We start from the raw sequence: 15339 nt of genomic DNA on the forward strand, positions 1-15339 counted from the left end.
AGGGAGGGAGGGAGGTAGAGGAGGAGGCAGAGACCTGATAACACAAGGCTGGGGGAAGCTAGGGAGGGAGGGAGGTAGAGGAGGAGGCAGAGACCTGATAACACAAGGCTGGGGGAAGCTAGGGAGGGAGGGAGGTAGAGGGGGAGGCAGAGACCTGATAACACAAGGCTGGGGGGAAGCTAGGGAGGGAGGGAGGTAGAGGAGGAGGCAGAGACCTGATAACACAAGGCTGGGGGAAGCTAGGGAGGGAGGGAGGTAGAGGAGGAGGCAGAGACCTGATAACACAAGACTGGGGGAAGCTAGGGAGGGAGGGAGGTAGAGGAGGAGGCAGAGACCTGATAACACAAGACTGGGGGAAGCTAGGGAGGGAGGGAGGTAGAGGGGGAGGCAGAGACCTGATAACACAAGGCTGGGGGAAGCTAGGGAGGGAGGGAGGTAGAGGAGGAGGCAGAGACCTGATAACACAAGGCTGGGGGAAGCTAGGGTGGGAGGGAGGTAGAGGAGGAGGCAGAGACCTGATAACACAAGACTGGGGGAAGCTAGGGAGGGAGGGAGGTAGAGGGGAGGCAGAGACCTGATAACACAAGACTGGGGGAAGCTAGGGAGGGAGGGAGGTAGAGGAGGAGGCAGAGACCTGATAACACAAGGCTGGGGGAAGCTAGGGAGGGAGGGAGGTAGAGGAGGAGGCAGAGACCTGATAACACAAGGCTGGGGGAAGCTAGGGAGGGAGGGAGGTAGAGGAGGAGGCAGAGACCTGATAAACACAAGGCTGGGGGAAGCTAGGAGGGAGGGAGGTAGAGGAGGAGGCAGAGACCTGATAACACAAGGCTGGGGAAGCTAGGGAGGGAGGGAGGTAGAGCGGGAGGCAGAGACCTGGTAACACAAGGCTGGGGGAAGCTAGGGAGGGAGGGAGGTAGAGGAGGAGGCAGAAACCTGATAACACAAGGCTGGGGGAAGCTAGGGAGGGAGGGAGGTAGAGGAGGAGGCAGAGACCTGATAACACAAGGCTGGGGGAAGCTAGGGAGGGAGGGAGGTAGAGGAGGAGGCAGAGACCTGATAACACAAGGCTGGGGGGAAGCTAGGGAGGGAGGGAGGTAGAGGGGAGGCAGAGACCTGATAACACAAGGCTGGGGGAAGCTAGGGAGGGAGGGAGGTAGAGGGGGAGGCAGAGACCTGATAACACAAGGCTGGGGGAAGCTAGGGAGGGAGGGAGGTAGAGGGGGAGGCAGAGACCTGATAACACAAGGCTGGGGGAAGCTAGGGAGGGAGGGAGGAGGAGGAGGAGGCAGAGACCTGATAACACAAGGCTGGGGGAAGCTAGGGAGGGAGGGAGGTAGAGGAGGAGGCAGAGACCTGATAACACAAGACTGGGGGAAGCTAGGGAGGGAGGGAGGTAGAGGGGGAGGCAGATACCTGATAACACAAGACTGGGGGAAGCTAGGGAGGGAGGGAGGTAGAGGAGGAGGCAGAGACCCGATAACACAAGGCTGGGGGAGAGCTAGGGTGGGAGGGAGGTAGAGGGGAGGCAGAGACCTGATAACACAAGGCTAGGGGAAGCTAGGGAGGGAGGGAGGTAGAGGGGAGGCAGAGACCTGATAACACAAGACTGGGGGAAGCTAGGGAGGGAGGGAGGTAGAGGGGGAGGCAGAGACCTGATAACACAAGGCTGGGGGGAAGCTAGGGAGGGAGGGAGGTAGAGGAGGAGGCAGAGACCTGATAACACAAGACTGGGGGGAAGCTAGGGAGGGAGGGAGGTAGAGGAGGAGGCAGAGACCTGATAACACAAGGCTGGGGGAAGCTAGGGAGGGAGGGAGGTAGAGGAGGAGGCAGAGACCTGATAACACAAGGCTGGGGGAAGCTAGGGAGGGAGGGAGGTAGAGGAGGAGGCAGAGACCTGATAACACAAGGCTGGGGGAAGCTAGGGAGGGAGGGAGGTAGAGGAGGAGGCAGAGACCTGATAACACAAGACTGGGGGAAGCTAGGGAGGGAGGGAGGTAGAGGGGAGGCAGAGACCTGATAACACAAGACTGGGGGAAGCTAGGGAGGGAGGGAGGTAGAGGAGGAGGCAGAGACCTGATAACACAAGGCTGGGGGAAGCTAGGGAGGGAGGGAGGTAGAGGGGGAGGCAGAGACCTGATAACACAAGGCTGGGGGGAAGCTAGGGAGGGAGGGAGGTAGAGGAGGAGGCAGAGACCTGATAACACAAGGCGGGGGGAAGCTAGGGAGGGAGGGAGGTAGAGGAGGAGGCAGAGACCTGATAACACAAGACTGGGGGAAGCTAGGGAGGGAGGGAGGTAGAGGGGGAGGCAGAGACCTGATAACACAAGACTGGGGGAAGCTAGGGAGGGAGGGAGGTAGAGGAGGAGGCAGAGACCTGATAACACAAGGCTGGGGGAGAGCTAGGGAGGGAGGGAGGTAGAGGGGAGGCAGAGACCTGTTAACACACGGCTGGGGGACGCTAGGGTGGGAGGGAGGTAGAGGGGGAGGCAGAGACCTGATAACACAAGACTGGGGGAAGCTAGGGAGGGAGGGAGGTAGAGGAGGAGGCAGAGACCTGATAACACAAGGCTGGGGGGAAGCTAGGGAGGGAGGGAGGTAGAGGAGGAGGCAGAGACCTGATAACACAAGACTGGGGGAAGCTAGGGAGGGAGGGAGGTAGAGGAGGAGGCAGAGACCTGATAACACAAGGCTGGGGGAAGCTAGAGGGAGGGAGGGAGGTAGAGGAGGAGGCAGAGACCTGATAACACAAGGCTGGGAGAGCTAGGGAGGGAGGGAGGTAGAGGGGGAGGCAGAGACCTGATAACACAAGGCTGGGGGAAGCTAGGGAGGGAGGGAGGTAGAGGGGGAGGCAGAGACCTGATAACACAAGGCTGGGGGGAAGCTAGGGAGGGAGGGAGGTAGAGGAGGAGGCAGAGACCTGATAACACAAGGCTGGGGGAAGCTAGGGAGGGAGGGAGGTAGAGGGGGAGGCAGAGACCTGATAACACAAGGCTGGGGGAAGCTAGGGAGGGAGGGGAGGTAGAGGAGGAGGCAGAGACCTGATAACACAAGGCTGGGGGGAAGCTAGGGAGGGAGGGAGGTAGAGGGGGAGGCAGAGACCTGATAACACAAGGCTGGGGGAAGCTAGGGAGGGAGGGAGGTAGAGGGGGAGGCAGAGACCTGATAACACAAGGCTGGGGGAAGCTAGGGAGGGAGGGAGGTAGAGGGGGAGGCAGAGACCTGATAACACAAGGCTGGGGGAAGCTAGGGAGGGAGGGAGGTAGAGGGGGAGGCAGAGACCTGATAACACAAGACTGGGGGAAGCTAGGGAGGGAGGGAGGTAGAGGAGGAGGCAGAGACCTGATAACACAAGACTGGGGGAAGCTAGGGAGGGAGGGAGGTAGAGGAGGAGGCAGAGACCTGATAACACAAGACTGGGGGGAAGCTAGGGAGGGAGGGAGGTAGAGGGGGAGGCAGAGACCTGATAACACAAGACTGGGGGAAGCTAGGGAGGGAGGGAGGGAGGTAGAGGAGGAGGCAGAGACCTGATAACACAAGGCTGGGGGAAGCTAGGGTGGGAGGGAGGTAGAGGGGGAGGCAGAGACCTGATAACACAAGGCTAGGGGAAGCTAGGGTGGGAGGGAGGTAGAGGGGGGAGGCAGAGACCTGATAACACAAGACTGGGGGGAAGCTAGGGAGGGAGGGAGGTAGAGGAGGAGGCAGAGACCTGATAACACAAGGCTGGGGGAAGCTAGGGAGGGAGGGAGGTAGAGGAGGAGGCAGAGACCTGATAACACAAGACTGGGGGAAGCTAGGGAGGGAGGGAGGTAGAGGAGGAGGCAGAGACCTGATAACACAAGGCTGGGGGGAAGCTAGGGAGGGAGGGAGGTAGAGGAGGAGGCAGAGACCTGATAACACAAGGCTGGGGAGAGCTAGGGAGGGAGGGAGGTAGAGGGGGAGGCAGAGACCTGATAACACAAGGCTGGGGGAAGCTAGGGAGGGAGGGAGGTAGAGGAGGAGGCAGAGACCTGATAACACAAGGCTGGGGGAAGCTAGGGAGGGAGGGAGGTAGAGGAGGAGGCAGAGACCTGATAACACAAGACTGGGGGGAAGCTAGGGAGGGAGGGAGGTAGAGGGGGAGGCAGAGACCTGATAACACAAGACTGGGGGAAGCTAGGAGGGAGGGAGGGAGGTAGAGGAGGAGGCAGAGACCTGATAACACAAGGCTGGGGGAAGCTAGGGTGGGAGGGAGGTAGAGGGGAGGCAGAGACCTGATAACACAAGGCTGGGGGAAGCTAGGGTGGGAGGGAGGTAGAGGGGGGAGGCAGAGACCTGATAACACAAGGCTGGGGGAAGCTAGGGTGGAGGGAGGTAGAGGGGGAGGCAGAGACCTGATAACACAAGGCTGGGGGAAGCTAGGGTGGGAGGGAGGTAGAGGGGGAGGCAGAGACCTGATAACACAAGACTGGGGGAAGCTAGGGAGGGAGGGAGGTAGAGGAGGAGGCAGAGACCTGATAACACAAGGCTGGGGGAAGCTAGGGAGGGAGGGAGGTAGAGGGGGAGGCAGAGACCTGATAACACAAGACTGGGGGAAGCTAGGGAGGGAGGGAGGGAGGTAGAGGAGGAGGCAGAGACCTGATAACACAAGGCTGGGGGAAGCTAGGGTGGGAGGGAGGTAGAGGGGAGGCAGAGACCTGATAACACAAGGCTAGGGGAAGCTAGGGTGGGAGGGAGGTAGAGGGGAGGCAGAGACCTGATAACACAAGACTTGGGGAAGCTAGGGAGGGAGGGAGGTAGAGGAGGAGGCAGAGACCTGATAACACAAGGCTGGGATGAGCTAGGGAGGGAAGGAGGTAGAGGGGGAGGCAGAGACCTGATAACACAAGTCTGGGGGAAGCTAGGGAGGGAGGGAGGTAGAGGAGGAGGCAGAGACCTGATAACACAAGGCTGGGGGAAGCTAGGGAGGGAGGGAGGTAGAGGGGGAGGCAGAGACCTGATAACACAAGACTGGGGGAAGCTAGGGAGCGAGGGAGGTAGAGGAGGAGGCAGAGACCTGATAACACATGGCTGGGGGAAGCTAGGGAGGGAGGGAGGTAGAGGAGGAGGCAGAGACCTGATAACACAAGGCTGGGGGAAGCTAGGGAGGGAGGGAGGTAGAGGGGGAGGCAGAGACCTGATAACACAAGACTGGGGGAAGCTAGGGAGGGAGGGAGGTAGAGGGGGAGTCAGAGACCTGATAACACAAGGCTGGGGGAAGCTAGGGAGGGAGGGAGGTAGAGGGGGAGGCAGAGACCTGATAACACAAGGTTGGGGGGAAGCTAGGGAGGGAGGGAGGTAGAGGAGGAGGCAGAGACCTGATAACACAAGGCGGGGGGAAGCTAGGGAGGGAGGGAGGTAGAGGAGGAGGCAGAGACCTGATAACACAAGACTGGGGGAAGCTAGGGAGGGAGGGAGGTAGAGGGCGAGGCAGAGACCTGATAACACAAGACTGGGGGAAGCTAGGAAGGGAGGGAGGGAGGTAGAGGAGGAGGCAGAGACCTGATAACACAAGGCTGGGGGAAGCGCTAGGGTGGGAGTGAGGTAGAGGGGGAGGCAGAGACCTGATAACACAAGGCTAGGGGAAGCTAGGGTGGGAGGGAGGTAGAGGGGGAGGCAGAGACCTGATAACACAAGACTTGGGGAAGCTAGGGAGGGAGGGAGGTAGAGGGGGAGGCAGAGACCTGATAACACAAGGCTGGGGGAAGCTAGGGAGGGAGGGAGGTAGAGGAGGAGGCAGAGACCTGATAACACAAGGCTGGGGGAAGCTAGGGAGGGAGGGAGGTAGAGGAGGAGGCAGAGACCTGATAACACAAGGATGGGGGAAGCTAGGGAGGGAGGGAGGTCGAGTCGGAGGCAGAGACCTGATAACACAAGGCTGGGGGAAGCTAGGGAGGGAGGGAGGTAGAGGGGAGGCAGAGACCTGATAACACAAGGCTGGGGGAAGCTAGGGAGGGAAGGAGGTAGAGGGGGGAGGCAGAGACCTGATAACACAAGTCTGGGGGAAGCTAGGGAGGGAGGGAGGTAGAGGAGGAGGCAGAGACCTGATAACACAAGGCTGGGGGAAGCTAGGGAGGGAGGGAGGTAGAGGAGGAGGCAGAGACCTGATAACACAGGGCTGGGGGAAGCTAGGGAGGGAGGGAGGTAGAGGAGGAGGCAGAGACCTGATAACACAAGGCTGGGGGAAGCTAGGGAGGGAGGGAGGTAGAGGGGAGGCAGAGACCTGATAACACAAGACTGGGGGAAGCTAGGGAGGGAGGGAGGTAGAGGGGAGGCAGAGACCTGATAACACAAGGCTGGGGGAAGCTAGGGAGGGAGGGAGGTAGAGGGGGAGGCAGAGACCTGATAACACAAGGTTGGGGAAAGCTAGGGAGGGAGGGAGGTAGAGGAGGAGGCAGAGACCTGATAACACAAGGCTGGGGGAAGCTAGGGAGGGAGGGAGGTAGAGGAGGAGGCAGAGACCTGATAACACAAGACTGGGGGGAAGCTAGGGAGGAGGGAGGGAGGTAGAGGAGGAGGCAGAGACCTGATTACACAAGGCTGGGGGGAGCGCTAGGGTGGGAGGGAGGTAGAGGGGGAGGCAGAGACCTGATAACACAAGGCTAGAGGAAGCTAGGTGGGAGGGAGGTAGAGGGGGGAGGCAGAGACCTGATAACACAAGACTGGGGAAGCTAGGGAGGGAGGGAGGTAGAGGGGGAGGCAGAGACCTGATAACACAAGGCTGGGGGAAGCTAGGAGGGAGGGAGGTAGAGGAGGAGGCAGAGACCTGATAACACAAGACTGGGGGGAAGCTAGGGAGGGAGGGAGGTAGAGGAGGAGGCAGAGACCTGATAACACAAGGCTGGGGGACGCTAGGGAGGGAGGGAGGTAGAGGAGGAGGCAGAGACCTGATAACACAAGGCTGGGATGAGCTAGGGAGGGAGGGAGGTAGAGGAGGAGGCAGAGACCTGATAACACAAGGCTGGGGGAAGCTAGGGAGGGAGGGAGGTAGAGGAGGAGGCAGAGACCTGATAACACAAGACTGGGGGAAGCTAGTGAGGGATGGAGGTAGAGGGGGAGGCAGAGACCTGATAACACAAGACTGGCGGAAGCTAGGAGGAGGAGGGAGGTAGAGGAGGAGGCAGAGACCTGATAACACAAGGCTGGGGGAAGCTAGGGAGGGAGGGAGGTAGAGGAGGAGGCAGAGACCTGATAACACAGGGCTGGGGGAAGCTAGGGAGGGAGGGAGGTAGAGGAGGAGGCAGAGACCTGATAACACAAGGCTGGGGGAAGCTAGGGAGGGAGGGAGGTAGAGGGGAGGCAGAGACCTGATAACACAAGGCTGGGGGAAGCTAGGGAGGGAGGGAGGTAGAGGGGGAGGCAGAGACCTGATAACACAAGATTGGGGGAAGCTAGGGAGGGAGGGAGGTAGAGGAGGAGGCAGAGACCTGATAACACAAGGCTGGGGGGAAGCTAGGGAGGGAGGGAGGTAGAGGAGGAGGCAGAGACCTGATAACACAAGACTGGGGGAAGCTAAGGAGGGAGGGAGGTAGAGGGGAGGCAGAGACCTGATAACACAAGACTGGGGGGAAGCTAGGAGGGAGGGAGGGAGGTAGAGGAGGAGGCAGAGACCTGATAACACAAGGCTGGGGGAGCGCTAGGGTGGGAGGGAGGTAGAGGGGAGGCAGAGACCTGATAACACAAGACTGGGGGAAGCTAGGGAGGGAGGGAGGTAGAGGGGAGGCAGAGACCTGATAACACAAGGCTGGGGGAAGCTAGGGTGGGAGGGAGGTAGAGGGGGAGGCAGAGACCTGATAACACAGGGCTGGGGGAAGCTAGGGAGGGAAGGAGGGAGAGGAGGAGGCAGAGACCTGATAACACAAGGCTGGGGGAAGCTAGGGAGGGAGGGAGGTAGAGGGGGAGGCAGAGACCTGATAACACAAGACTGGGGGAAGCTAGGGAGGGAGGGAGGTAGAGGGGGAGGCAGAGACCTGATAACACAAGGCTGGGGGAAGCTCGGGAGGGAGGGAGGTAGAGGGGAGGCAGAGACCTGATAACACAAGATTGGGGGAAGCTAGGGAGGGAGGGAGGTAGAGGAGGAGGCAGAGACCTGATAACACAAGGCTGGGGGAAGCTAGGGAGGGAGGGAGGTAGAGGAGGAGGCAGAGACCTGATAACACAAGACTGGGGGGAAGCTAAGGAGGGAGGGAGGTAGAGGGGAGGCAGAGACCTGATAACACAAGACTGGGGGGAAGCTAGGGAGGGAGGGAGGGAGGTAGAGGAGGAGGCAGAGACCTGATAACACAAGGCTGGGGGAGCGCTAGGGTGGGAGGGAGGTAGAGGGGGAGGCGGAGACCTGATAACACAAGGCTAGAGGAAGCTAGGGTGGGAGGGAGGTAGAGGGGGAGGCAGAGACCTGATAACACAAGACTGGGTGAAGCTAGGGAGGGAGGGAGGTAGAGGGGGAGGCACAGACCTGATAACACAAGGCTGGGGGAAGCTAGGGAGGGAGGGAGGTAGAGGAGGAGGCAGAGACCTGATAACACAAGACTGGGGGAAGCTAGGGAGGGAGGGAGGTAGAGGAGGAGGCAGAGACCTGATAACACAAGGCTGGGGGGACGCTAGGGAGGGAGGGAGGGAGGTAGAGGAGGAGGCAGAGACCTGATAACACAAGGCTGGGATGAGCTAGGGAGGGAGGGAGGTAGAGGGGAGGCAGAGACCTGATAACACAAGGCTGGGGGGAAGCTAGGGAGGGAGGGAGGTAGAGGGGAGGCAGAGACCTGATAACACAAGGCTGGGGGAAGCTAGGGAGGGAGGGAGGTAGAGGAGGAGGCAGAGACCTGATAACACAAGACTGGGGGAAGCTAGGGAGGGAGGGAGGTAGAGGGGAGGCAGAGACCTGATAACACAAGACTGGGGGAAGCTAGGGAGGAGGGAGGGAGGTAGAGGAGGAGGCAGAGACCTGATAACACAAGGCTGGGGGAAGCTAGGGTGGGAGGGAGGTAGAGGGGGAGGCAGAGACCTGATAACACAAGGCTAGGGGAAGCTAGGGTGGGAGGGAGGTAGAGGGGGAGGCAGAGACCTGATAACACAAGACTGGGGGAAGCTAGGGAGGGAGGGAGGTAGAGGAGGGAGGCAGAGACCTGATAACACAAGGCTGCGGGGAAGCTAGGGAGGGAGGGAGGTAGAGGGGGAGGCAGAGACCTGATAACACAAGACTGGGGGAAGCTAGGGAGGGAGGGAGGTAGAGGAGGAGGCAGAGACCTGATAACACAAGGCTGGGGGAAGCTAGGGAGGGAGGGAGGTAGAGGAGGAGGCAGAGACCTGATAACACAAGGCTGGGGGAAGCTAGGGAGGGAGGGAGGTAGAGGGGGAGGCAGAGACCTGATAACACAAGGCTGGGGAAAGCTAGGGAGGGAGGGAGGTAGAGGAGGAGGCAGAGACCTGATAACACAAGACTGGGGGAAGCTAGGGAGGGAGGGAGGTAGAGGGGGAGGCAGAGACCTGATAACACAAGACTGGGGGAAGCTAGGGAGAGAGGGAGGGAGGTAGAGGAGGAGGCAGAGACCTGATAACACAAGGCTGGGGGAAGCTAGGGAGGGAGGGAGGTAGAGGAGGAGGAAGAGACCTGATAACACAGGGCTGGGGGAAGCTAGGGAGGGAGGGAGGTAGAGGAGGAGGCAGAGACCTGATAACACAAGGCTGGGGGGAAGCTAGGGAGGGAGGGAGGTAGAGGGGGGAGGCAGAGACCTGATAACACAAGATTGGGGGAAGCTAGGGAGGGAGGGAGGTAGAGGAGGAGGCAGAGACCTGATAACACAAGGCTGGGGGAAGCTAGGGAGGGAGGGAGGTAGAGGAGGAGGCAGAGACCTGATAACACAAGGCTGGGGGAAGCTAGGGAGGGAGGGAGGTAGAGGGGAGGCAGAGACCTGATAACACAAGACTGGGGGAAGCTAGGGAGGGAGGGAGGTAGAGGGGGAGGCAGAGACCTGATAACACAAGGCTGGGGGAAGCTAGGGAGGGAGGGAGGTAGAGGGGGGATGCAGAGACCTGATAACACAAGATTGGGGGAAGCTAGGGAGGGAGGGAGGTAGAGGAGGAGGCAGAGACCTGATAACACAAGGCTGGGGGAAGCTAGGGAGGGAGGGAGGTAGAGGAGGAGGCAGAGACCTGAAAACACAAGACTGGGGGAAGCTAGGGAGGGAGGGAGGTAGAGGGGGAGGCAGAGACCTGATAACACAAGACTGGGGGAAGCTAGGGAGGGAGGGAGGTAGAGGAGGAGGCAGAGACCTGATAACACAAGGCTGGGGGGGCGCTAGGGTGGGAGGGAGGTAGAGGTGGAGGCAGAGACCTGATAACACAAGGCTAGGGGAAGCTAGGGTGGGAGGGAGGTAGAGGGGGAGGTAGAGACCTGATAACACAAGACTGGGGGAAGCTAGGGAGGGAGGGAGGTAGAGGGGGAGGCAGAGACCTGATAACACAAGGCTGGGGAAAGCTAGGGAGGGAGGGAGGTAGAGGAGGAGGCAGAGACCTGATAACACAAGACTGGGGGAAGCTAGGGAGGGAGGGAGGTAGAGGAGGAGGCAGAGACCTGATAACACAAGGCTGGGGGACGCTAGGGAGGGAGGGAGAGAGGTAGAGGAGGAGGCAGAGACCTGATAACACAAGGCTGGGATGAGCTAGGGAGGGAGGGAGGTAGAGGGGGGAGGCAGAGACCTGATAACACAAGGCTGGGGGAAGCTAGGGAGGGAGGGAGGTAGAGGGGGAGGAAGAGACCTGATAACACAAGGCTGGGGGAAGCTAGGGAGGGAGGGAGGTAGAGGAGGATGCAGAGACCTGATAACACAAGGCTGGGGGAAGCTAGGGAGGGAGGGAGGTAGAGGAGGAGGCAGAGACCTGATAACACAAGGCTGGGGGAAGCTAGGGAGGGAGGGAGGTTGAGTGGGAGGCAGAGACCTGATAACACAAGGCTGGGGGAAGCTAGGGAGGGAGGGAGGTAGAGGGGAGGGCAGAGACCTGATAACACAGGCTGGGATGAGCTAGGGAGGGAAGGAGGTAGAGGGGGAGGCAGAGACCTGATAACACAAGACTGGGGGAAGCTAGGGAGGGAGGGAGGGAGGTAGAGGAGGAGGCAGAGACCTGATAACACAAGGCTGGGGGAGCGCTAGGGTGGGAGGGAGGTAGAGGTGGAGGCAGGACCTGATAACACAAGGCTAGAGGAAGCTAGGGTGGGAGGGAGGTAGAGGGGGAGGTAGAGACCTGATAACACAAGACTGGGGGAAGCTAGGGAGGGAGGGAGGAAGAGGGGGAGGCAGAGACCTGATAACACAAGGCTGGGGAAAGCTAGGGAGGGAGGGAGGTAGAGGAGGAGGCAGAGACCTGATAACACAAGACTGGGGGAAGCTAGGGAGGGAGGGAGGTAGAGGAGGAGGCAGAGACCTGATAACACAAGACTGGGGGAAGCTAGGGGAGGGAGGGAGGTAGAGGGGGAGGCAGAGACCTGATAACACAAGACTGGGGGAAGCTAGGGAGGGAGGGAGGGAGGTAGAGGAGGAGGCAGAGACCTGATAACACAAGGCTGGGGGAAGCTAGGGTTGGAGGGAGGTAGAGGGGGAGGCAGAGACCTGATAACACAAGGCTAGGGGAAGCTAGGGTGGGAGGGAGGTAGAGGGGGGAGGCAGAGACCTGATAACACAAGACTGGGGGGAAGCTAGGGAGGGAGGGAGGTAGAGGACGAGGCAGAGACCTGATAACACAAGGCTGGGGGAAGCTAGGGAGGGAGGGAGGTAGAGGGGGAGGCAGAGACCTGATAACACAAGACTGGGGGAAGCTAGGGAGGGAGGGAGGTAGAGGAGGAGGCAGAGACCTGATAACACAAGGCTGGGGGAAGCTAGGGAGGGAGGGAGGTAGAGGAGGAGGCAGAGACCTGATAACACAAGGCTGGGGGGAAGCTAGGGAGGGAGGGAGGTAGAGGGGAGGCAGAGACATGATAACACAAGGCTGGGGGAAGCTAGGGAGGGAGGGAGGTAGAGGAGGAGGCAGAGACCTGATAACACAAGACTGGGGGAAGCTAGGGAGGGAGGGAGGTAGAGGGGGAGGCAGAGACCTGATAACACAAGACTGGGGGAAGCTAGGGAGAGAGGGAGGGAGGTAGAGGAGGAGGCAGAGACCTGATAACACAAGGCTGGGGGGAAGCTAGGGAGGGAGGGAGGTAGAGGAGGAGGAAGAGACCTGATAACACAGGGCTGGGGGGAAGCTAGGGAGGGAGGGAGGTAGAGGAGGAGGCAGAGACCTGATAACACAAGGCTGGGGGAAGCTAGGGAGGGAGGGAGGTAGAGGGGGAGGCAGAGACCTGATAACACAAGACTGGGGGAAGCTAGGGAGGGAGGGAGGTAGAGGGGGAGGCAGAGACCTGATAACACAAGGCTGGGGGAAGCTAGGGAGGGAGGGAGGTAGAGGGGGATGCAGAGACCTGATAACACAAGATTGGGGGAAGCTAGGGAGGGAGGGAGGTAGAGGAGGAGGCAGAGACCTGATAACACAAGGCTGGGGGGAAGCTAGGGAGGGAGGGAGGTAGAGGAGGAGGCAGAGACCTGAAAACACAAGACTGGGGGAAGCTAGGGAGGGAGGGAGGTAGAGGGGGAGGCAGAGACCTGATAACACAAGACTGGGGGAAGCTAGGGAGGGAGGGAGGGAGGTAGAGGAGGAGGCAGAGACCTGATAACACAAGGCTGGGGGAGCGCTAGGGTGGGAGGGAGGTAGAGGTGGAGGCAGGACCTGATAACACAAGGCTAGAGGAAGCTAGGGTGGGAGGGAGGTAGAGGGGGAGGTAGAGACCTGATAACACAAGACTGGGGGAAGCTAGGGAGGGAGGGAGGTAGAGGGGGAGGCAGAGACCTGATAACACAAGGCTGGGGAAAGCTAGGGAGGGAGGGAGGTAGAGGAGGAGGCAGAGACCTGATAACACAAGACTGGGGGAAGCTAGGGAGGGAGGGAGGTAGAGGAGGAGGCAGAGACCTGATAACACAAGGCTGGGGGGACGCTAGGGAGGGAGGGAGGGAGGTAGAGGAGGAGGCAGAGACCTGATAACACAAGGCTGGGATGAGCTAGGGAGGGAGGGAGGTAGAGGGGGAGGCAGAGACCTGATAACACAAGGCTGGGGGAAGCTAGGGAGGGAGGGAGGTAGAGGGGGAGTAAGAGACCTGATAACACAAGGCTGGGGGAAGCTAGGGAGGGAGGGAGGTAGAGGAGGATGCAGAGACCTGATAACACAAGGCTGTGGGAAGCTAGGGAGGGAGGGAGGTAGAGGAGGAGGCAGAGACCTGATAACACAAGGCTGGGGGAAGCTAGGGAGGGAGGGAGGTTGAGTGGGAGGCAGAGACCTGATAACACAAGGCTGGGGGAAGCTAGGGAGGGAGGGAGGTAGAGGGGAGGCCAGAGACCTGATAACACAAGGCTGGGATGAGCTAGGGAGGGAAGGAGGTAGAGGGGGGAGGCAGAGACCTGATAACACAAGACTGGGGGAAGCTAGGGAGGGAGGGAGGGAGGTAGAGGAGGAGGCAGAGACCTGATAACACAAGGCTGGGGGAGCGCTAGGGTGGGAGGGAGGTAGAGGTGGAGGCAGGACCTGATAACACAAGGCTAGAGGAAGCTAGGGTGGGAGGGAGGTAGAGGGGAGGTAGAGACCTGATAACACAAGACTGGGGGAAGCTAGGGAGGGAGGGAGGTAGAGGGGGGAGGCAGAGACCTGATAACACAAGGCTGGGGAAAGCTAGGGAGGGAGGGAGGTAGAGGAGGAGGCAGAGACCTGATAACACAAGACTGGGGGAAGCTAGGGAGGGAGGGAGGTAGAGGGGGAGGCAGAGACCTGATAACACAAGGCTGGGGGAAGCTAGGGAGGGAGGGAGGTAGAGGGGGAGGCAGAGACCTGATAACACAAGGCTGGGAGAAGCTAGGGAGGGAGGGAGGTAGAGGAGGAGGCAGAGACCTGATAACAGAAGGCTGGGGGGAAGCTAGGGGAGGGAGGGAGGTAGAGCGGGAGGCAGAGACCTGATAACACAAGGCTGGGGGGAAGCTAGGGAGGGAGGGATGTAGAGGGGGGAGGCAGAGACCTGATAACACAAGGCTGGGGGAAACTAGGGTGGGAGGGAGGTAGAGGGGAGGCAGAGACCGGATAACACAAGACTGGGGGAAGCTAGGAAGGGAGGGAGGTAGAGGAGGAGGCAGAGACCTGATAACACAAGGCTGGGGGAAGCTAGGGAGGGAGGGAGGTAGAGGGGGAGGCAGAGACCTGATAACACAAGGCTGGGGGAAGCTAGGGAGGGAGGGGAGGGAGGTAGAGGAGGAGGCAGAGACCTGATAACACAAGGCTGGGATGAGCTAGGGAGGCAGGGAGGTAGAGGGGGAGGCAGAGACCTGATAACACAAGGCTGGGGGAAGCTAGGGAGAAATGGAGGTAGAGTGGGAGGCAGAGACCTGATAACACAAGGCTGGGGGAAGCTAGGGTGGGAGGGAGGTAGAGGGGGAGGCAGAGACCTGATAACACAAGACTGGGGGAAGCTAGGGAGGGAGGGAGGTAGAGGAGGAGGCAGAGACCTGATAACACAAGGCTGGGGGAAGCTGGGGACGGAGGGAGGTAGAGGGGGAGGCAGAGACCTGATAACACAAGACTGGGGGAAGCTAGGGAGGGATTGAGGTAGAGGGGGAGGCAGAGACCTGATAACACAAGGCTGGGGGAAGCTAGGGAGGGAGGGAGCTAGAGGAGGAGGCAGAGACCTGATAACACAAGGCTGGGGGAAGCTAGGGTGGGAGGGAGGTAGAGGAGGAGGCAGAGACCTGATAACACAAGGCTGGGGGAAGCTAGGGAGGGAGGGAGGGAGGTAGAGGAGGAGGCAGAGACCTGATAACACAAGGCTGGGGGAAGCTAGGGAGGGAGGGAGCTCGAGGAGGAGGCAGAGACCTGATACCACAAGGCTGGGGGAAGCTAGGATGGGAGGGAGGTAGAGGAGGAGGCAGAGACCTGATAACACAAGGCTGGGGGAAGCTAGGGAGGGAGGGAGGGAGGTAGAGGAGGAGGCAGAGACCTGATAACACAAGGCTGGGATGAGCTAGGGAGGGAGGGAGGTAGAGGGGAGGCAGAGACCTGATAACACAAGGCTGGGGGAAGCTAGGGGAGGGAGGGAAGTAGAGTGGGAGGCAGAGACCTGATAACACAAGGCTGGGGGGAAGCTAGGGTGGGAGGGAGGTAGAGGGGGAGGCAGAGACCTGATAACACAAGACTGGGGGAAGCTAGGGAGGGAGGGAGGTAGAGGAGGAGGCAGAGACCTGATAACACAAGGCTGGGGG

Source organism: Salmo salar, unplaced genomic scaffold, assembly GCF_905237065.1.
Source record: "Salmo salar unplaced genomic scaffold, Ssal_v3.1, whole genome shotgun sequence".
NCBI classification, from domain to species: domain Eukaryota; kingdom Metazoa; phylum Chordata; class Actinopteri; order Salmoniformes; family Salmonidae; genus Salmo; species Salmo salar.